This window comes from Gopherus evgoodei, chromosome 9, assembly GCF_007399415.2.
Source record: "Gopherus evgoodei ecotype Sinaloan lineage chromosome 9, rGopEvg1_v1.p, whole genome shotgun sequence".
Lineage (NCBI taxonomy): Eukaryota > Metazoa > Chordata > Testudines > Testudinidae > Gopherus > Gopherus evgoodei.
The window spans coordinates 44,708,522-44,731,361 of record NC_044330.1 but is presented as its reverse complement, the minus strand read 5'-3'; the positions used below and the strand labels follow the sequence as shown (position 1 = coordinate 44,731,361).

Genomic DNA, 22,840 nt, shown 5'->3' with positions numbered 1-22,840 from the left:
CTTTCACATGCAGGGATCTAAATACTATCTAGTATTAAATGTTATGGTCTTTAATGGCCCCTTGGTGCACGTTTCAGAGCCCTTATGAGTCAGGATGGCAAAGGCAAATTGCTGTACTTCAACCATCTTCCCTCCTAAGTAGTCATTAGATCTCCATTAAATCTTCCCCAGCTCTTCTTAAAAATAAGAACATTCAAATGTGGTTGATAAAGACAGATCCTTCTTTCCTGGCTCCTACTTATGTTGCTTCTTGGAGTATGTAACTGAGAAGCAGTGGATGACTGAGGATATAGAGCAGCTGCAAAGCTGTATGTCACTGGGCCAAATTCTGTCCTTGTTTAGACTCCTACAATTCCTCTGAAGCCACCACATTACAGAGGAGAGTTAGCCCTTGTACTAGTACTTTGCTCTCCTATGGAATGGTTCTAGCTCCTTAGGGAGGCACTGGGGGAACAGTGGATGTTGAGATTTAATATCTGTTTAGAGGGAATATTGTTTAGAGGGAACATTTTCTACGACTTCACATCTCTGGGGGCTGGGCAGACACTCAGTGGTGGCTACTAGTGGTCCCATCATGGGACTGCTGGGGAGGGCAGCAGCCTCTTGTTTCTTCAGGCACCATCCACATTCATCTCAGCATTGCTCCCTGTGATGTGCACATCAAGGTGCCTTAAAATCCAACTCTAGGACAGTCTGGAGAAAAGGAGTTGTGGAAAGAATCCCACTGAAGAGAAAATCCAAATTGCTGAGGAAAAAGATGCAGACTGGATCTCCAGTGCCCCAAGCTGCAATGTGAGTAAGAGCAACTAATGATTTATAGACAAACTGTCTCCAGGAAATGGTAACAAGTGAAAACTCACCTCTGGGAGACTGAGTCATGGACAATGTGCCTGTGATTTTAACTCATGGAGATAACTGACACACTGATCTGTATTTAAGAACTATTGTTCCTGGTGATGCATGAGCTGGCCAATGTGTGAACCTGACCAGAGGAAAATGGCTGTAATCTTGATATGGGGAAAGACCATGTTAGTCAAAGATCCATTCGGATCTTGCCCCTTAAGCCACAGATTTTAGCAAAAGTCCCACTCAGGCCAATAAATATTCTTCAAGATTGATATATTTATTTAAAATTAGTTCACATGAATACTAGAAAAATAGAGTTTAGGCAGCAACATTTTTCAGAAAGTGAATGTACCCTCCCACCCATATTCAAGATTGTCACAGGCAGCAATGTTAGTTAGAATCTCCTTAACTCCTTTTTAAAATAAATTAACTGAACCTGTTTCCAATTCATCTTTATAGATGAAATATCATAGTTGTGTAACGCTGCTGAAACTCTGGAAACTTGTTCTGTATACTTTTGAGTTTGTTGATCCTCTTGCTAGTGGATGTGACTCTGCAGTATTGTGTTCCAAATGTCATAGTTCATAGTATACAGTCAAAAAGCTGATGACAGATCTTATTCATACATCAGAGTCCCAAGTACATTATAGAGCAAGTAGAAATTGAATTTTCTGTCAGGAAGTCCCAAAAATATGTAATGATTTCATCAGAGATTATAAATAACTATAGTGAACAGGCCTGATCATCTCACATATTGAGAATTCCCAATCTCAACAGCACAGCACCTAGAAGCCTGATCGCAAGGTGATTTGAAAGCAGAAGTGTGTGTGTGGGGATGATTTGAATGCAGAAGTAGGGCTCACATGTGTAGCCTAAGAAGTCTAGGGGCCACAGACTTCTGTGTAAGAACATAAGAATGGCCGTACTGGGTGAGACCAAAGGTCCATCCAGCCCAGTATCTTGTCTACAGACAGCGGCCAATGCCAGGTGCCACAGAGGGAGTGAACTTAACAGGTAATGATCAAGTGATCTCTCTCCTGCCGTCCATCTCCACCCTCTGACAAACAGAGGCTAGGGACACCATTCTTACCCATCCTGGCTAATAGCCATTAATGGACTTAATTTTCATGAATTTATCCAGTTCTCTTTTAAACCCTGTTATAGTCCTAGCCTTCACAACCTCCTGAGGCAAGGAACTCCACAAGTTGACTGTGTGCTGTGTGAAGAACTTCCTTTTATTTATTTTAAACCTGCTGCCCATTAATTTCATTTGGTGTCCCCTAGTTCTTATCTTATGGGAACAAGTAAATAACGTCTCCTTATTCACTTTCTCCACATCACTCATGATTTTATATACCTCTATCATATCCCCCCTTAGTCTCCTCTTTTCCAAGCTGAAAAGTCCTAACCTCTTTAATCTCTCCTCATATGGGACCCGTTCCAAACCCCTAATCATTTTAGTTGCCTTTCTCTGAACCTTTTCTAATGCCAGTATATCTTTTTTGAGATGAGGAGACCACATCTATATGCAGTATTCAAGATGTGGGCATACCATGTGTCAAGGTTCCTTCCCCACTCTGAACTTTAGGGTACAGACGTGGGGACCTGCATGGACACTTCTAAGCTTAATTACTAGCTTAGATCTGGTATCGCTGCCACCATCCAGAATTTTCAGTGTCTCGATCACTCCCTTTCCCCCAAAAACATTCCCCTCCCTGGGTAGCCTTGAGAGACTCCTTCACCAATTCCCTGGTGAGTCCAGATCCAATCCCTTGGATCTTAAATAAGGAGAAATTAACCATCCCCCCTCCTTTCTCCCACCAATCCATGGTGGGTCCAGATCCAATCCCCTTGGATCTAAAAACAAGGAAAAATCAATCAGGTATTAAGAAAAAGGCTTTTAATTAAAGAAAAGAAAGGTAAAAGAAAACCCTCTGGGAGAGATTAGCATACCAGCTACTCTCATAGACAACAGATTCAAAACACAGAGGATGTTCCCCTGGGCACAAATTTAGTTACACAAATAATACCCAATTTGATTCTACCTCTAATTGCATAAGACAGGTTACAAAGAAATAAACATAAACCTATTTATTCCTTTCTAAAACTTACTACTCTGATAAGAGGCTGTTTCCTTGATCTTTTTCACTCCGGCTGAAACTGAAACTCTAAACAAAGGAAAAACTTCCCTCCTTCCTTTTGAAACATCTTGTTCCCCTGTTGGTTCCTCTGGTCAGGTGTTAGCTAGTCTAGGTGAACTTTTTAATCCTTTACAGGTAAAAGAGGCATTAACCCGTAACCATCTGTTTATGACACCATGGATTCATATAAGGGCAATAAGATATTCTCCGTCTTCTTCTCTATCCCCTTTTTAATGATTCCTAACATCCTGTTTGCTTTTTTGACTGCCACTGCACACTGTGTGGACGTCTTCAGAGAAGTATCCACGATGACTCCAAGATCTTTTTCTGATTAGTTGTAGCTAAATTAGCCCCCATCATATTGTATGTAAAGTTGGGGTTATTTTTCCCAATGTGCATTACTTTACATTCATCCACATTAAATTTAATTTGCCATTTTGTTGCCCAATCACTTAGTTTTGTGAGATCTTTTTGAAGTTCTTTAGTCTGCTTTGGTCTTAACTTGAGCAGTTTAGTATCATCTACAAACTTTGCCGCCTCACTTTTTAACCCTTTCTCCAGATCATTTATGAATAAGTTGAATAGGATTGGTCTGAGGACTGACCCTTGGGGAATACCACTAGTTACTCCTCTCCATTTTGAAAATTTACCATTTATTCCTACACTTTGGTCCCTGTCTTTGAACCAGTTCTCAATCCATGAAAGGATCTTCCCTCTTATCCCATGACAACTTAGTTTCCGTAAGAGCCTTTGGTGAGGGACCTTGTCAAAGGCTTTCTAGAAATCTAAGTGCACTATGTCCACTGGATCCCCCTTGTCCACACTGGATCCCCTGACCCCTTCAAAGAGCTCTAATTGTTTAGTAAGACATGATTTTCCTTTACAGAAACTATGTTGACTTTTGCCCAACAATTTATGTTGTTCTGTGTGTCTGACAATTTTATTCTTTATGATAGTTTCAGCTAATTTGCCCAGTACCAACATAAGACTTACTGGTCTGTAATTGCCGGGATCACCTCTAGAGCCCTTTTTAAATATTGGCATTACATTAGCTATCTTCCAGTCATGGGTACAGAAGCCGATTTAAAGGGCAGGTTACAAACCATAGTTAGTAGTTCCGCAATTTCACATGTGAGTTCTTTCAGAACTCTTGGGTGAATGCCCTCTGGTTCCAGTGGCTTGTTAATGTTAAGTCTATCAATTAATTCCAAAACCTCCTCTAGTGACACCTCAATCTGTGACAATTCCTCAAAGATTTGTCACCTACAAAAGCCAGCTCAGGTTTTTTAATCTCCCTAACATCCTCAGCTGTGAAGACTGAAGCAAAAAATTAATTTAGTTTCTCTGTAATTACTTCGTTGTCTTTAAGTGCTCCTTTTGTATCTCGATCATCCAGGGGCCCACTGGTTGTTTAGCAGGTTTCCTGCTTCTGATGTACTTAAAAAACATTTTGTTAATACCTTTTGAGGTTTTGGCTAGCTGGTCTTGAAACTCCTTTGTCTAAGGAGAGTTAATCGCTCCCTTCTAATGCTTCTGTGCTCTTTGCACATGCAGGACAGCAGCCTGCATGCCTCATTATATTTACCAGTAGGAGAACTAGGATTCACTTGTCTTCTCTCCGGAAAGAGCTTGGAGCCACTGCTCGTTCACTTCCAGAACAGGTACCCAGAAAGAGCTATGATCAGATGAACTTAGTGTTCATGAAAGTAAGGGATTTGTCAAGCATGGGCAGATATTTATACAAGTAATTCCATCTTGACCTACAGTACATCTGCTATTGCAGTCTTGTTTCCCATATAGCTCTGCTCTGGCTGACTCTTCTGTCTCATCTGTAACTTAATACTGAAATTCCAATTGTATATCTTTCCCCTCACCCAATCACCAAATCCCATCCTTAATGACAATTTGGTCAATACACCCCAGACCTGATTGTCCATCCCTCTGCCTTAACCAGGGCATAACAATTTCTAAATTTGCTCTCCTTTGTAATGCCATATTAATATGAACATTTTCCCATAATAGAGCAAGCACAGGACTATAAAAGTCATTTTCATTTGGGATTTCAGATAGGATTTGAACTGAGCCCTCAGAAAGGAAAGACGCATGGGAAAGGAAAATGCAGCTGAATTTTGGAGAAGAGCATGCTTGCTTCAGATGGCTTGGGGTTGGATAGGGACTCTCTGGTGGCAGTCAGAACTACCTCTAATGATCCCATGGTTCTCCTGGAAAGGGCTTGTTATTTCCTGAGCTTTGCTGCCTTGTTGGGGCGGGGGGGTGTCTCCATGGAGGTGTCATAAAAGGCAATTCTCAAACTCCTTCAGAGGGAAGGAAGTGTGGGAAGAATCCAATGAAGGAGATAAAGCCAATCACTGAATAATACAAAGTAGATGACAGCTGGAACAACAATATCTCAGGTACCCAGAGAACCAAAGGCACCAAATGATTGAAACAATAATGCCTGAGCTGCAAAATGAGCAAGGGCAACCAACAACCTACAGATAAATACTGCAGGAAATGTGCAAAGCTGAAACTCCCCTCTGAGAGAATCAATAATAAACAATGAGGATATGATTTTGTTTAGTCTGTTGTCCGAAACCACCAAGTCTCCACTTGTAGAGGTAGAAGAGCTTATGGTTGTGGTGGTGCATAAGCTATATTGGAGGAAAATGGCTGTGATTTTTTTTATATGGGAGATGAACATTTTATTCAATGAAGCATTGTGACATTGCTCCATAAGCTAAATATCTTATCAAAGTCCCAGTCACATCAATAAATATCCTCAAAGTGTGATACGTTTTAATATAAACCAGTATATATTTCTGTATTTGAGCTCCACTTTAGGCCACAAGACTTTTCCAGAAGTTGAATATGACCTCTAAATTCAAGATTAACAGGTAAAGGTGCCAAAATTTTCCTTAACCCCCTTTTGAAAATAAACTAAGTGAACTGGTCTCTCTCTAATTTTCTCCTTATAAACTACTGTATCATAGTTGTGTAACATGGCTGCAAAACTTAGATCTGCTGCAATGATCTCATGTATTGTATAACCAGATTCTGTTGAAATTGTACAAGACTCTGTAGCTTTTAGTGAAGAATGTCCCAGTCAGTGCAAGAATAGGTATCAAATTCTTTTTATTTTAAGGAGGAACATCTCCTTTCTAATGCTTCTTTTTCTTTTACACTTGCAGTGTACTAATGTACTAGGAAAAGAACATGATCAGCTCACCCTCCATAGCTTTTTGGACTCCTTTATCAACAGAATAAACAAGATTAATTTCTTTTCTATTTGTAAAGGGCAAGAAGCCACTGGTCTTTCATCTCCACCAAATAGTGGATAAAGTCGGATGAATTATTCATCAAAATACAGGACTCATCACATGAGGGAAGATGTTCTACAAAAACCTCCATCTTGACTTTCAGCCCTGGCTCCCACACAACTTGATCTCTGGCTGGATCTTCTGTCCTCACCCCTAGCTCAGTAAAGCTGTTTCAATCCTGTTTTTACCACCCTCAGGGGTGGCTCCAGGCCCCAGCACACCAAGCGCGTGCTTGGGGCGGCAAGCTGCGGGGGGTGCTCTGCCAGCGCCGCGAGGGCGGCAGGCAGTCTGCCCAAGGCAGCTTGCCTGCAGAGGGACTGCTGGTCCCGCAGCTTCGGAGGACCTCCCGCAGGCACGTGCTTGGGGTGGCAAAATTCCTAGAGCCACCCCGACCATCCTTTATCCCAACCTCAAAGATAGTTTGGCCACTGCACCTCAGTCTTGCTGTGCCATTCCTCTCCCTTATTCAGGGCATTTAATGATTGATAGAAATGTCTGTGACAGCTTCTGTAGTACTTTATTGATCTGAACATGTGCGCACTGTACTAAGAGGAGACCATCCAAGGTATTTTCATGTTAAGATTTGACCCCAGGCACCACAACAAGGAAAGGCCCACGAAAAGAAAATGCAGCTAAATCTGTCTTTCAAAAGCTAATCCCATGATGTTCCATGACAGACTGACCTTCACCCCCATTAGCATCCTTATTAGCATTAATGCTTCCAGGCCAGAAAGCCTTAGGAAGCCTTGTAAATGGTGAACAAGGGTATAATGAATCATTAAATCATTCATAACTAAGGGAATGTGTCTAAATGCATCTGAGAACAAGAGCAAATACTCAGCATCCCTTCCCCAATATGCACTGAACAATCAACCAAAAACTCACATGAAAGAGAAAAACAATTATGCACGTAATTACAGTTCTACTCTGTAAAAATGTCATGGTGAGGTTCCATGTCTCTAGCCTCTGATTTCCATATCTGATGTGCTTAGTTTACCAATAAAACATGTATTTTCTAGCTCCTCTGAGTCAAGCTGGGCTTATTCCTTGTCTTGGATCATTACCAGTAACTAATGATCTGCAGAACAAATTAACTCATTGTTTTCAGTGGGTTTGCACACATGCAACTGATTTGACATTTACAAGCCAATTCTGTTGATTCACAAGAATCAATTCATTCAGCTCTAATAAACAGTCTTCTGTGAGGCGCCTGGAATGCTGCAGTTCACTAGTCCCAGTGTGACAAACTCCTTGGTAGCATGCAGGCTCACACAGCTAGGCTAGCACTTTTGCTACTAAGGCTGTATGGGCACTAACACCTAGTGGTCCCTATATGCATTCCCCAAGTGCCCCACACAGATCCCTTCCAGAGCCCCACACACTCTATTCCTGTGGCCCCCAACTGCCACACAGCTTTTCTCTCCCTCTGAGCCTCCTGAGTGGTAGGAACAGAGCAGCCACAGATTCACTCCCTATGAATTCACCACACTGCACTCCCCTCTGAAAAGGATGTGTCCTGGCTTCTGTGTGAAACTCACAAGGGGATCCACCATCTTCAAATACCACCAGGGCTTGGGTGTGAAGTAACCGTCCAACAAGAGCCCCTTAGTGGCCTCCTCTCAGCTGTTTATTGTTACAGCCCACTCAAATGATCCTGTTTGCCAGGTCTCTGCCATCCCAAGTACAGCTGGGAAAAGCTTTTCAAATGCAACCTTTTTTGTGTGCCAAAAAATGCAGATTTTGGGTCAACCAAAATATTTCACCATTTGTGTCAAATGTGTCAAATCGTTTTGGTCAAAAAATCCAAAATTTCATAAAAGTCAAAACATTTTGACTCTGACTTTGTTTCAGATTTTACTTCAGCTTTATTCAATTCTTTTACAAGGTTTCAAAAAAAACCTCAGAAAATATGTGTAGCATATTAAGGTCTGACCTGTGCTATACTATGGGATTTCAGTGATGTTTTCACAGAATGGGATTCTTCTGCATCTTAATTATGGAGAAGCAGTACTGGGCTGGGCATTGGCTGTGAAATTAAGTGATGTATGTTGTAGTTTGAGTCTGACACTTAATTTCCCAAGACTTTGAATGATTTTTACCTCCTTTGTAGTGTGAAGTTGAGGCTCTGATCTGTGAGTATGGGTGGTTAATTTAGCTATGTGGACATGTGTATCTTGTCAGGATTCTGCAGGAGCCACTACAAGGTTGGCCAGTATTACTCACTCCTTTATAGTGTAATAATCTGCTGACATGTCCCATTCAATTTATTTAAAACTGTGTCTAGAACCAAAAATCAAGTGAGCTGCTGAATGACAAACAGTTTTGTTATGGATGTCATCACTTACAAAATCCAGTAGCTCAAACAAGGAAATGAAGCAAAAGGCATCATAAATCTTACACTGCCCACTTAGTAAGTAATTCTTATCAAGAATAAGGAATACATATTTAATGAAAAAGAAATATATATATAATATATATACAATATAATATAAATATATATAAACACAATCCATGTTAAAAACGTTTCTTTTTGCTTAATAAGATTGTGTTTATGGCTGTGGGTTGTGCAAGATTTATGATGCCCTTAAGTATTTATGTCCTTGTTTTTTAAGTGATTGGATTTTGTAATTTAGGCATTTAAATTACAAAGTTTTTGTTTCTGGAATTAAACTAATCTTTATTGTGCCCATGTTACAGAATTTCATACAAGGGGAGCCAATGGACTGCCAATCCCATAACAGCCTATGCTAATATAGCATATCTGACTAGCTTTGGAAAGCAGGCTTTTCAGTCTCTTAGCAAGAGAGATAGCCTGAGCACATCATCCATATTTCTGACTGCTTCATAATCTCATTGTGGTCTGACAAAAAGATTTTTAATTAAAAGCTAAAGACCAGATTTTGCAAACGCTGACAAGCATAAGTTCTCGTCCAGTCTCCTTTGGCATCCATGAAAGAGATTCCATTGACTTCAATAAGCAGTGCATCAAGCTCATAGTGCTTTCTGTAATTGACCATTCCTGGCAGCAACAGTTCGAAGGAAGGAGCCCTACTGCATTTTCTAGTGAGAAGTAGCAAAGTGACCCATTTGTGAGTTTCCAATTGAAAAAAATACAATTTTCATCAGTGGGGTTGCTCTCCTGTTGTTGCACACCATGTGCTTAAGCAACAAAGAGTCCTATGACACCTTATAGATTAACAGAAGTATTGGAGCATAAGCTTTGTGTCTAATGAAGTGAGTATTCACCCACGAAAGCTTACACTTCAATACGTCTGTTAGTCTATAAGGTGCCACAGGACTCTTCGCTGCTTTTACAGATCCAGACTAACACGGCTATCCCTCTGATATTTGGCCTGTGCTTAAGGTTACTTCATTTAGGGTCCTATATTTAGAAAGCCTTCTAAAAATTCACCTACAAAGCATACAGTTGCATCTGTTTGTGTTTGCAAAGGCCCTATTTACAGATGAGTGTATGTTTGCATGTAGGCACTGGGTAAATGCATGTGCAACAGGCAGCTAAATGCAGTTACTCCATCTGCACATGATTGACACATCCACAGATCTTGAAGGTGTAGTTGGGAAAGTCCTTCGAAATTATGTACCTATCACCAGGTTCGGGAACTACACAGTGTTTTGCCTTTTTTAAAAATTAAAGACAAAACCATTCTACCCAGGTTTTGATCACTATGCAGTGCAGGTGCAGAGCACTGCATAGATACATGCAATGTCAAAAGGGATTAGCAGGATATGCTGCTCTGGGGACCTCAAATTTTAATGAGCATGCCACTCTGGGATCACCAAGTTGTTCTAGCCTAGTAGCATGAGGAAGGCTGCAGAGAGGCATGTGGAGCTAAGTTCTATGCCTACAGCCCACAGTTTTGTTTTTTAAACCTTGGACTACTGACAGTAAAGGAATGATTGTGGATGGAGGTTGACTAGAGAGTGCACTGCCTACTAATAGTTAATTTTTGTGGCACCCATGTGTGCTCTCTACTCACCAAAACCTGCCCAGCTGCACATCTTGGGCTTGACCCTGCAAGCAGCTGCCCTCCCTGGCCCCAATCTAGCAAAGCACTTATGTTCTCATCAAAGTACTTATGGCCCTTATAGCATCGATTCTTAAAGGATCAAAGCCACAGTGAGTGAATTGTCTCTGCTTCCACTGAACCATAATGCCAATAAACACAGCACTCTGGCCACGCCCCTTTCTCTGACATCTTCCCCGCTGAGGGCTGTGAGGGGAATGCCACAGAGCCAGCACTGCCAGTTCTGTGCCCACAGGCCTTCTCACAATGTATGTCAGAGCAGCACTCTTATGTAGGCGTAAAGGGATCTGAACCGCAGAGAGGATCTGCTTCAATATCACCACAGAGCTCTCAGTTGGCAGGAAGCTCATTTGCCACAACTCACAGCACTGCAGTGTGAGCAGTGAAATCATCATAGTATTTTCTGTAGTTGGTGAGACTCTCTGAGCAGTCACTGAGCAGGCCTGTCAAGCCTTGTCTGAACCGCTTCCTGTGCACTCCCTCTTCAGTCTGTGTACAACAATGCTGGGCAAACCATCTCTTTCACTTGCCACTCCAACCAGCTCCACTTCCTCTTGGAATCCCTCTGTTGGCTTCTGCTTAGCTTGTCTTCCAAATCCATTTCATGTTCCTTGTCCTGCAAGGCTCTGTTCGTGCTAGCTTCTGTCAACTCCTCTATGAACTTTGCTTCTTACGCCTCCTCAACCTTTCTGTCCATGCCACATGCCAAACCACTGCCTTATTTGTTTACTCCCACTCATCTCTATGCCCATGCAGCCCCACCCCCTTCCAGACCACCACTGAGTGTTCAGTAAAAGTCCTCAAATCCTAGAAAGTCAGTCTGGAAGTGCATGATTCATTGTTATTCTCCCTTTTGTTGTTGTTGTTGTTTCAGTTATCCAATCAGGGGTCAGCAATAATACCATCTGATTTCCTGCAGGCAACCAACCATGCACCACTGAATAGTCAAAAGAAATAGTACATGCGCAAGCCATTGAAGGAGACACCCTCACCCCTGTCCCCAGCAGCTGTCAATCTACATTTCTCTGTTGACTTCCATGGCAAAGATTGACAGATAGCAAATTATGAGGGCTGTTCAGGAGAGAATCTGGCTCTGAAATCATTGTTTGTTTCCTGTCATTTGCTTTGGCTCTCCAATTATCTTCATTAGACTTTGAAACATAATAATTGTTTAAGGATTTGTCATTTCAATTTGTGATGAAATATTGACATAGGTTTGCAAAAGATAATGAGGAAGCTTCTGTGGTCGCAGCCTTGTCTCTCTCTCTCTCTCTCTCTCTCTCCTTCTTCCATTTATTAGTTTTGTTTTTATTGTTTCCCACTTTCCTCTCAAAGTGTGGAATTTTGTGAAATGGGGTTATGAAAAATAACTGGGTTTGGTCACTCTTTGTTTCTTTTGAAACAGAAAAGTAGCCCCCTCCGCCTTAGCAGGTGTTTCATATTTAGTATTGTGTTATGGTGCAATTTAATAAAGGAGTCTACTGCTGTCCCAACAAACTGTTTTCTCCCTTTATTAACAACTTACCCACCTTAACTATTAAAAAAAAAATCTTGATTGCAATGTATTAGTAACAGACATTCCCTTCAGGGACAGCACAATCAGTCTGCATCTTTAGTAACCTTCAAAGTTTAGCATATTTATCCATTTTTCTTAATTACTTCACTCTAAAATCCAGAGTAACCATAATTATAAGTGTTCATAACAGCCATTTCTCTCTTATCCCCCATACAGAGACACCTGCCATTAAAGCTGCATACATAAATACAATTATATTCATTAACTTAAAAGGTGTGTATCTCTTCTTTATTGCCTCAGAACACCCTCAACATCAAAAGTGGCACATGTGAGTCCTTTATATATTGGTAGCTTAACTGAGTCTGATTTTCATCTTTCTTTCATTGGTGTTACACCAATGTGACTCTGTTGTCTTCAGTGGAGTGATTTTTCATTTACACCAGCAGAAGTGAGAGAATGACCCCAATGTAGCTATTTTTACATTACGTTTCTTTCTCCTTCCTGCACTGCTCACTTTCCACAGCTTCTCTGTATTTGCTGTCATTCTGCTTGCAGTCTGCTACACTGTTCACCCTATAGTCACAGTGGATTTTTCCCTCTCTGCTTATTCTTTTTCTTTTTCCTTTTTTTATCAGCGTCTCTCCCAAGCAGAACATGAACCCAATAACAGCTAAGCCTGAATCCCGCTGTCAAACACATTGTTTTGTTAGGGGGAATGGAACATGAGTTCCCCTATCTCAAGTTTCCTGTTAGAGCCATGGCAGTTGTATCGAGTAGCTGTCTCCTCAAAACAAATGCATTCTCGAAACGTAGTTCTCTTAATTGTGTACAGTTGCTGTAACAAAGAAAATTAAGTGAGATAGGCATCCCAAAGCAGAGTTATAGATACAAACAACAGTCACAATCCTAATAACACACGTGTGTGTGTGTGTGTGTGTGTGTGTGTGTGTGTGTGTATCTTTCCTTGTGGATGTAGTGCCAATGTATTTGTGTGAGTAAATTTATATACATCCACAAATGCTTGAAGGAGTGAAGTCAATAATTTCAGGTGGCCACTAGCTAATAAATTATTAGGACAATGAGAAGAAGTTCAGATTTCCTTTTAATTTGCTGCTTCAACTTTAAAGGAACCCCACAGCTTTGCTATGGAATTGCCCTCATTTTGAACAGATCTGTTCAACAGGCTTGATTATTCAGCTCACAGTGGGCTTTCTGACCAAGTCAATTGATCTGAAATTCTCTAGCTGATAATGTTCACTTTTCCTGACATGATGAACAGCCATGTGTAAAACAGTTTCTTGTATCTGTTGCCAAAAGCAAGCCGAAAATGCAATTATTTTAACACAGGAAGTGGTGACATAGTATTGTATATGAAGAAAATAAAAAGACATCTCTGCTTCTCATCATAGCTCACACTCCCTGGTTTCCTGTGTCATTTCTGTTTATACACCAATATGCTTCTCAAGCTAATCTCACTTCCATTGCTTCTTGTTATAATCTGTCTTTTCCCCCATTAGTAATCAGCTTTTTAACTGCATCGTGTTTCAAAAGTTTTATTTGCCCAAAGTTAAAAGGAGCATTGAGGCTGATTCTCTTTTCACAGTTGTCTGAATCAGGAGCAACTCCCTTGAAATCATTGGAGTCACAAGTGCCAAACCAGCAAAAGAGAGAGAGAGAAGACTCAAACCCCAGTATAGATGTCAAAGATAATTAATATGTAAGATTTTGTAAGATCTGTTAGTCTACTCAGAAGTCTTCGGGGTTTGGATTTGACAGGTTTGGAGGCCGGAACGTCACCTGGTGTTAGTCAGTGTAGCTTCAATGAAGTCAATGGAGTGACATCAATTTATGCCAGCTGAGGACCTTGCCTATGATCACTAAAACGATCTCTGTTGCAATATAAGAAAGTTGTTGCTGTTGTGGAGGGATACATTTAGTATGATGTGCTTCTGATGAGCCCAGAGATTGCTGCTGGTTGGAGTGCTCAGTCAGCTGATGAGCTGTTCACTAGCATTAATAACTTTTGGTTTGATACAGGTGCTGTTCCATAATGGGTAGATACCAGCTCCTGTTCTGACTGTGTATCTGAGCACTGAAGATGAACTCTACTTTTTGCGAGGATGCTTAAGGATAGGGGCTGGAAAAGAGTCTTCTGAGAAGCAGCACTTGTTCAAGTTTTATCTTCAGAAAACAAATACCTTGTGGGTTGAGGAGACAAGCGGTATTGATCTAACCTTTTTTATTTCTTCCCTGTCAATATTTACAGGTATCTTCTTGGCTTGTGTGTTTATTATATAAGGGACAAGGGAATTCTCCCTTGACCATGATTTTCAGGGTCTCTGGAACTGAAGAAGCCATGTTATCCATCCTTCAGTTAAGAGAACCTCCTGCGGCTGATAAAACCAAGGGTTTAGATAAAGCTGTGCCCCTGTGGCCATCTAGACACGTGGAAATGAAGCCTTGTTTCTAAAAGCTTGAATGAAAAAATAGGTTGTTGTTTTGTAAAATGATATCTATCAACCAAAAACATGGAGATTGGAAGAGCCTAATTAGAAAATGCTTGCGTGTTAGAGAGGCTGTGTCTTATAAATATATATTTGAGATGAAAGATAATGTACCCAATACCCATCATTTAAGTAGGTTTTACCTTGGTAAATCTTGTGGGGTTTGTTTAGTTTAAAGATATGCTCTAGTTCCAACAGGAATTATTTGGGGGAAGTTCTATGGCTTGTGTTATCCAGGAGTTCAGACTAGATTATCACAATAGTCCCATCTGGCCTTGGAATCTATGAATTTATGCTCCTTTGAGCCAAATCCCCAACTGATGTAAATTGGCTCCATTGGCTTCAGCTCAGGATCTGGCCTATTGACTTCAAAGTAGTTACTTATGTTTCTTACCATTGTAAGAGGAGAATCAGCCCCATGAATATCTGCACATCAAATGCAAATCTGTGGAAAAGAATATCCAAAGTAGAACTCTCAGTAATCTGGACTGCCCAGCTAGTAATGAAGGAATTGATCCTCATCAATTTTACAAATACAGGGCCAGAATCAATGAAGCTCTACCATTTTACGCCAGCTGAGCAGATGGCCTACTGTGATTACAGAATCTTTAAGACTGATTGCTGATATGGCTACTGAGGTTGGATGCCCTCACATTTTTACTCAGTGCCACAAAAGGAGAGATTACATACATGTACAGCAACTGCAGTTCAACATCTTTTGTCCTTATGGGTGCTCCACCACTAAGATGTGTGCACACCTATGCACTCCTAATTGGAGATTTTCATCAGTGGCCATGCCTGTGTTCTATATATCATCATGCTCCATTGCAAATGTATGTAGGGAAGGGTGGACGGCAAGGAACCCATCCTTTTCCTCTGAGTTGTTATCTCTATGAGAGCTCCATGGTAGGGAACACCCAAGCAGTATTTCAACATAAAGGGAAGTGCTGAAGAATTGGATGCAGCACTGTTTAGAGAACAGCATCACCAAAGACCATATCCATCTTGGAAGTAGGTAGGATAGCATAGTGCTTGTAGAACATGTGAACAGAGGACCAGTTCACAGCCCTGCAGATGTCTGTGATGGGTATGCCTTTAAAAAGGGCTACTGAAGGGGACTAACCCCTGGTGGAATGGACAGTTACTGTTGGAGGAGGATGCACCCCAGAAGCTTTGTAACAAGCTGAAATGCATCCAGAAATCCACATAGAGTTTTTGAGTTGAAATCAGTTGATCCTTCATTCTGTCAGCGAAGGAGATAGAATCTGGGGGAAGCCCCGAAGGACTCTAGTTCCACTGAGGTGAGAGGCAAGGGTATGGAGGATAGCCTCTTCCCTTGAGGAATGAAGCTTGGGATAAAATGCTGGCAGTCGAATGTCCTGATTGAGATGGAATTCTAAGGAGACCTGAGGCAGAAAGTGAGGATGGGGATATAAGATCACTTTATCAGTGCATGTCATAGAGTGTGCGGAGGGTCAGCCATGAACACCCTCTAGCTCTTCTACCTTTCTGGCCAAAGATATGACTACAGGGAACAAACTCTGGAAGGACACATGGAGGAATGAATAGCTACACATAGGTTCCAATGGAGGATTCCTTAAGGGATTAAGAGTTAGGTTAAGCTTCCAAGGAAGGGTAGGTTCTTTGATTTGAGGAAACAGGTAGACAAGACCTTAAGGGACCGAGTTGTTGTGGGGTGCATGAAAACAGAACACTCTTCAGTGGGTGGGTGGATGCTGTAGTGGCAGCCAGCTAACTGAGCTGTCTGACAACCCTTGCATCTTTAAATTCAGCAGGTAGTCAAGTATATTTGTGAAGCGGGACTCAGAAGGTGATGTGGATCTTTGGGTACACAAGGTCTGGAAATGTTTCCACTTTTGCTGGTAAGTTTCCCTGAGGCAGTTTTCTACTGCCCAGGAGAAAGGATTTGATTTTGTGAGAGAAGTCCAATTCTATAACTGAGAACCACTGAGTAGCTAGGCCTGGAGGTGCAGAGGTTGGGATGGATTATAGTGCTGGTGTCAGGAGATCTGCTCTGAGAGGAAGGCAGAGAGTCATTTGCAGGGGGAGGTGAATTAAATCTGAGCACCATGCTTGACTTAGCCAGGGTGATGCTAAGAGAATAGCTACTGCTTGCTCTTGTTTCAGTTTGTTCAGGACCTTGAGAATCTATGGTAAAGGGTAGGTGTACAAGGAGGTGCAAGGCCTTGGGATGAGCAGGCATCCCCCACAGAGTTAAATCATAACATCTGCTTGAGCAGAACCATGGGCACTTACCATTGGATGGCAATGCAAAGAGATCTATCTCTGGGAGATCCCCATGACAGGCAAATGTTCTGAAAGATCAAGCTCAGGAAATCTGCTATGCTGCTTTGCAGACCTGGAAGGTAGACTACTAAGATGCCTATGCAGTGGGAAACATACCAGTTCCACAGTTTTAGTGATTCTGCACATAAGGATTGGAATCTTGCTCCCTCTTGATGATTTACGTAGTGCATTGTTGCCCTGTTGTTGAGCAGCCCTTGATGTTGCAAAGGAAGTACTGATACCTGTAGCAAGCTGCCCTGCATTCCAGAATGTTGACACTGAGAGATGCATTGGAGTCTATTTGCCCAGTGGAGTCTTGGGAACGGGATCCCCAGCTCAGGAGGAGGTGTCTGGGGTGGTGACCCTTAATGGCAGCAGATGCAAAAAGGGAACTTCCACACAAATCTTGTGAGGATCCTTCCACCAGTTGAGAACTCTCAGGTACGGTCACTTACTTGGAAAGAATGTGTTGGCTAGGGGTATAAACAGACATGAGCCAGGCCTGAAGGCACTGAAGGTATAGTCTTGCATGGGTGTTACAAAAGTGCAGTGCAATATGTGGCCTGTTAGCTGAAGGCAAGCCCTTGCTGTGGATTGTGAGGTGAGACTGGCCATTGTGGTGAATCTGCCCACAGGTATGTAGCCTCTGGCAGCTGAGGAGTCCAGAGTGGCTTCGATGAAGTCTATGTGCTGTACGGTGTTATTGGAGATTTCTCCAGGTTTAGCTGAAGATCCAGGGAGTGAAAGAAGGCGAGGGCCTTTCTGGCTGCCAACTGGACTTTGAGGAAAGAATGATGTTTGAGCAGCCAATTGTCCAGAAAGGGGAAGACAGTTATTTCCCACTGATGCAGGTGAGCTACAATGACAGAGAGGACCTTTGTAAAGACCTGCAGGGAAGTTGAAAGGCCAATGTGGAGGTGTCATAAACAGATGGTTAAGGGTTAATGTCTCTTTTTCCTGTAAAGGGTTAACTAGCAGTAAACCTGGAACACCTGACCAGAGGACCAATCAGGAGACAAGATACTTTCAAATCTTGGTGGAGGGAAGCGTTTGTTTGTGCTTCCTGGGTTTTTTGTTTGTTCTCTCTGGGTTCTGAGAGGGACCAGACATGTAAGCAGATATCTCCAAGTTTCTGAAACAGCCTCTTCTGTTCAATTTAGTAAATACCAGTTAGAAAGGTGGTTTAGTCTTTTAATTGTTTTCTTATTTTGCAAGTGTGTATTTTGCTGGAAGGGCTGTATCTCTGTTGCTTCAACTTGTACTTGTGCTGGGGGGAGGATTCTCTCTAGTGTCTATAAGTTGAAAGACCCTGTAACATTTTCCATCTTGATTTTACAGAGACAATTTTTACTTTTTTTCTTTCTTTTATTAAAAGTTTTCCTTTTTAAGAACCTGATTGTTTTTGTATTCTTGTGTGAGACCCAAGGGGAGGGAGTCTGCACTTACCAGGGAATTGGTGGGAGAAAGGAAAAGCCTGATTTCTCTCTGTGTTAGGATGACTGTGTCTCTCTCAGGGAGAGTCTGGGAGGGGGAGAGAAGTGGGGGAAGGTGAATTTCCTCTCTGTTTTAAGATTCAAGGAGTTGAATCACAGGGATCTCCCAGTGCTACCCAGGGAGGGGAGAATCTGGGAGGAAGAAAGGAGGGGAATGGTCTATTTCCCTTTGTTTTGAGATCCAAGGGGTTTGGGTCTTGGGGTCCCCAGGGAAGGGTTTGGGGGCCAGAAAGTGCCCCCAAACACTATATTTTTGGGTGGTGGCAGCTCTACCATTTCTAAGCTAGTAATTAAGCTTAGGGGGTTCATGCAGGTACCCCATCTTTTGGACGCTAAGGTTCAGAGTGGGGGTTCATACCTTGACATGAGGACAGGATACTGATTATGCTCTGTGCTGCTGCTGAAATGTAGGCAGCATCTGTGGGATGCATGCATAGCTATATGAAAGTACACATCCTGGAGGGCAATGAACCAATCCCCAAGACCTAAGGATGGAATTATCATTGCTAAAGTTATCATACTAAAATGCTGCAAAAGGATAAAGGTATGAAGTCCAGGATCAGATGCAATCCTCCCTTCCTCTTGGGAACCAGGAAGTACCTGGAGCAGAACCCCCTTCCAGTGAATCTGGTATGGGGACTGGCTTGATTGCCCCCAGAAAGAGGCGAGATAGAACCTCTTGCCTTAGGAGACACTTGTGAGAAGGTTCCCTGAAAAGGGATAGGAAAGCAAGATGGAAGGGAGTGAATGAAATGGAATTGGATGGACTATTCCATTGAAACCATCTATAGGATGTGATGAGTTCCCAAGCAGGTAGAAATGGTGGAGAGAGGGCTCAAAAGGTGTGTGGAGAGTTGTTTCATGCAGCATGAGATCTAGAGTGCAGGCGGTTGATAGCCCTCAACCAATCTGTCAAAATGGTCATTTGAAAGAAGGCAGGGACTGTGAGGTTGCCATCAAGGTAGGTCCCTTTTTATAAGTGTAGGTGAAGAAAAGAGCATTTAAAAATGTTAAATAATATTGAAAAATAGGCTAAAAAAGAACACATCTGGCCAAAAAAGGGAATTTACTAAAGCAGAGACTGTTTAGTAAGCACATGGTAAAAAGTATAAAGGGAGGTTAATAGAAAAGCATTTAAATCATTAAATATAAAAGTAGGTTAAGAAAAGAGCATTTAAAAAGAATTAAATAAAAGAGAAACATATAAAGACAGGTTAAAAGAGAGAACAGGGCAAGTAAAGGGAAAAGAAAGCCCCTTTGCAACTGGCAAAGATAGACAGCACGTGGTTAAGAAAGAGAGAGAGAGAGAGAGAGAGAGATCGAGCTTACCGTTCCAGCTGTTCCTGGGGAAAGAGGCTACTTCCCAGGTTCATAGCCCCTCAGGCTAGTTATCTCCACCTTCGGATCAGATCAATCAAATGCTGTTCTACAGCAGCATCACAGAATACATTTTTCTGAACCAGTCCTATAGCCCCAAGATTTTTAAACAAGTGCCATCTCTCTCCCCTACCTTCCCCCTGCCACTCTAAGGTCCTTATTCTTATTAAAAAAAAAGACCCCAAGCATCTTTCCCGCTATATAGCCCTTTTACATAGGTACTTTAATAAAGGTTAAAACCATAAGCCCTTAGTAACAAACAATTTTTAGAAGTTTCCCCCCATGTTTTAGACTAAAACCATAGAGAACTGGTTTATAAAAGTAACTTATAGTGATAAAAAAGTTTCCCCCAATGTTTGAGACGAACATTGGTCATTTTTCAGTAAGGACAATTTGAAGCAGTGTGCTTTTTCAGCAAAGCCACTGTTAGCAAAAACGGCCTTTGTAAAGCAGTGTATTAGAGATAAGAAGGCTGCTTCTTCACCTGCTTTTTAACACATACAAGTGAAAGTTATATTAAGTTCTGTAAAGGAATAAATACTTTAAAAGATAAACTTATATGAAGACACATCCCTTTATTTAACATGCCTCAGTTTCCTCATCTGTAAAATAGGAATAATGATACCTTCCTTTGTTGAGTACCTTCAGAGGAAAAGTTAAATATTTTTAGTGTTTTTATTGTTGTCAATAATGTTGGCAGAATTAAGCAAGGAGTACATGGTGACTTTAAAGGAAGAGAGTGGGCTCCTACAGGAAGAAGAGAGCAGAAAGAGCAGGAAACAGTAGCTGGAAAAGAAAGGGGATCAGTCCCAACTGTTGTAAATACTCAAAACACTTGTACCTCCTTTGCATCATTAACAGCTCAATATATATATGTTGTGTGTGTATGTGTATGTATGTATATGTAAAGCTGTTAATGATGCAAAGGAGGTACAAACATTTTGAGTATTTATATATATACACACACACCATTCTTGAAAGATTTGTCTGACAAAACATCAGTGTACACATGAATCTATTTACCTTGTGACTGATACTGTCGGATGGTCTTTTCCTCAATTTTCCTTAGTGTAGCCAAGTCCAAATGTTCTTGGTGCAAGATTCCAAAAGGGGGAGAGATTTACTAAAGTAAATATGTTCATGTGGAGGAGTTACATGCCAGACAAGTTTCTTCATGCACTCTACCCCCCTAACATCTTCAGAGGCTTCCATTTCTTCAGTAGCCATTACATACCTTTTGAAATAAGATGAATGTCTCAGGCTTGATTTGCTTTTCCAATTCCTGAACAGTAGTATGTGATCAGGGAGATGAAGCATATTCAAGTATCTAGCAAACTATCAAGCACTATGTTGTTTTCAGTGCCCTAACACACGAACCCCAACTGATGCTGGCAATACATTGAAGAAGATTCAGTCTCTTCTTTGCTATGGCTGCCATTTTTATCACTTCTGGTCCAAACCTTAGTTCTGTGCATCCCAGGTTCCTCTCAGTGGCAATGCTTTCTCCAGCCAATGTCAATTTCAGACTGTAGTTGCATCTCTTACAGTTTGTGGTTAGGTAGATGGACTTTGTTTTTGTTAGATTCAGCTGGAATTTGCTTCTTTGCCCATCTAATTACAATTCCCAAGGCCTCATTCAATTAAATTCTTCAATACATCTGTTTCATGATCTGTGATAGGCAGTGCAGTATCATCTGCATGTGTGCATACAAATGATTTCAAGTGGCCTAATAGCCTGGAGGAGTTCAGCCAGAAAAGAAGAGAACTTAAAACTGAGCCCTGAGGAACTTCTGTCCTGAGCGGCCTTATCTTCCAAAAAGTACCCCTTACTCTTACTGTTATTTTCCTGTACTATAGGAAATCTCTCATGCAGAATATCTTACAGAGGTGACGAGTTAAAGATACAGGGCAATAGCTACCCAGTGAACAGGAATCTGTGCCTGTCTTATGAAGACAAACAATAAGTGCTTACTTCCACCATTTAGATATCTCCCTTTTGTCCACAATTAGTTAATGATGTCCAATAACCTGGTTTTAGCCTGCTTGCCCAAGTGCTTTATCATATGGCTGTAGATAAGGTCCAGTCCAGGGGTTGTTGGTTTGAACTTCTCTATGCATCATTTAACTCAGAATACAAATAATAATAATCAATTTTAACTTGTTTGATGTGTTGGGCACAGAGGTCATCAGCATATGTTGCATGAGAATTCCCAGTCATCTAAATATAAAAATGTGCATACAGATACTGCTGAGTATCTGGCCTCAGAAATATCTTTTTAATATGTGGTAATGTGTAGGCACTCCAGTCAGGCACCATTGTGCTAGGTATTGTACAAACATAGAACAAAATAATGGTGCCTTCCCCAAAGACCTTACAATCTAAATAGAACAAATATCTGCATTTTTACTACCAATACTGTATATTTTTGCAGAGGTTCAGTGTAATCATAATATAGCTCTTTTTTATATAAATACATGTCAATGGACTGAGTATCATTTAACATTAAGACTCACCTGGAACCACTAGCTCTCTTCCTTGTTTTAATATGTTGCCTATAATAGCACATTGCCTGTCTTTTGAGGCAGACTACAGGCTGAGCATGATACTGGTTCTGGTTACATCCAGAACAGGGGGATTCTGGGAGTTGTAGTTCCCAGGCCACATGAGCGCTATAGACCAATAAGACAGGCATAATGGGAAGGGAAACTATAAAGGCAGGTCTGTTTCTGCTGTGTGAAGGCAATCACTAGGGAGGGAGAAAGACCTGCTCTTGGCTGTGTGTTGCGATAAGCCAGGAAGGAACTGGCTGTGGACAATCTACTGAAGGGAAAACTGGGAAATGGGCAAGTGCTCTGAGTTTTGTCAACTTTGGAAGAAGCCTGTGAAAAGGGCCTAGAAGGAGGCCCAGGATGTGTACACACATAAGGAAAAGAAATGCCTAGGCGGAGAAAACTGTTTGGTGTTTGAGTACTGAGCTTGGCTGGGGATAGCAACTGGAGGGTTTCCTGGAATACCCTGAGGAGGGGCAAAGTGTATTGGGGTAGCTTGGGGTCAGACCAGACAACTGTTCCACTGTGCTGGAGTCATAGAAAGGAGTAAGTGAGCTCTACATTGGCTTTGGTGGAGAGAGAGTATTACTACTGTACCCTGGAGAGAGAAGAAGGCTGATACATCCTTGACAGAGGACTCTGACTCTGTGTGAGGGTGCACAGAGCTTTGGAGGGAAGCTGGTGGCCCAGAGTGAGGAACTGGGTGGAGAATTGCTGAGGGGGCAGCTCTTGTACTATGGGGT

The 22,840-nt window shown here is 41.7% G+C and overlaps 1 protein-coding gene across 1 annotated transcript in view; it reads left to right on the top strand.

The window, feature by feature from the left end:
• The first annotated feature begins 384 nt into the window (after positions 1-384).
• The window catches only part of ST6GAL1 (ST6 beta-galactoside alpha-2,6-sialyltransferase 1), a 135,186-nt gene continuing 112,730 nt past the window's right edge, over positions 385-22,840 (top strand). The window contains exon 1 of the mRNA XM_030575155.1: positions 385-792. The gene's annotated coding sequence lies outside the window, so the exon portion shown is untranslated. The remainder of the gene's footprint in view (positions 793-22,840) is intronic.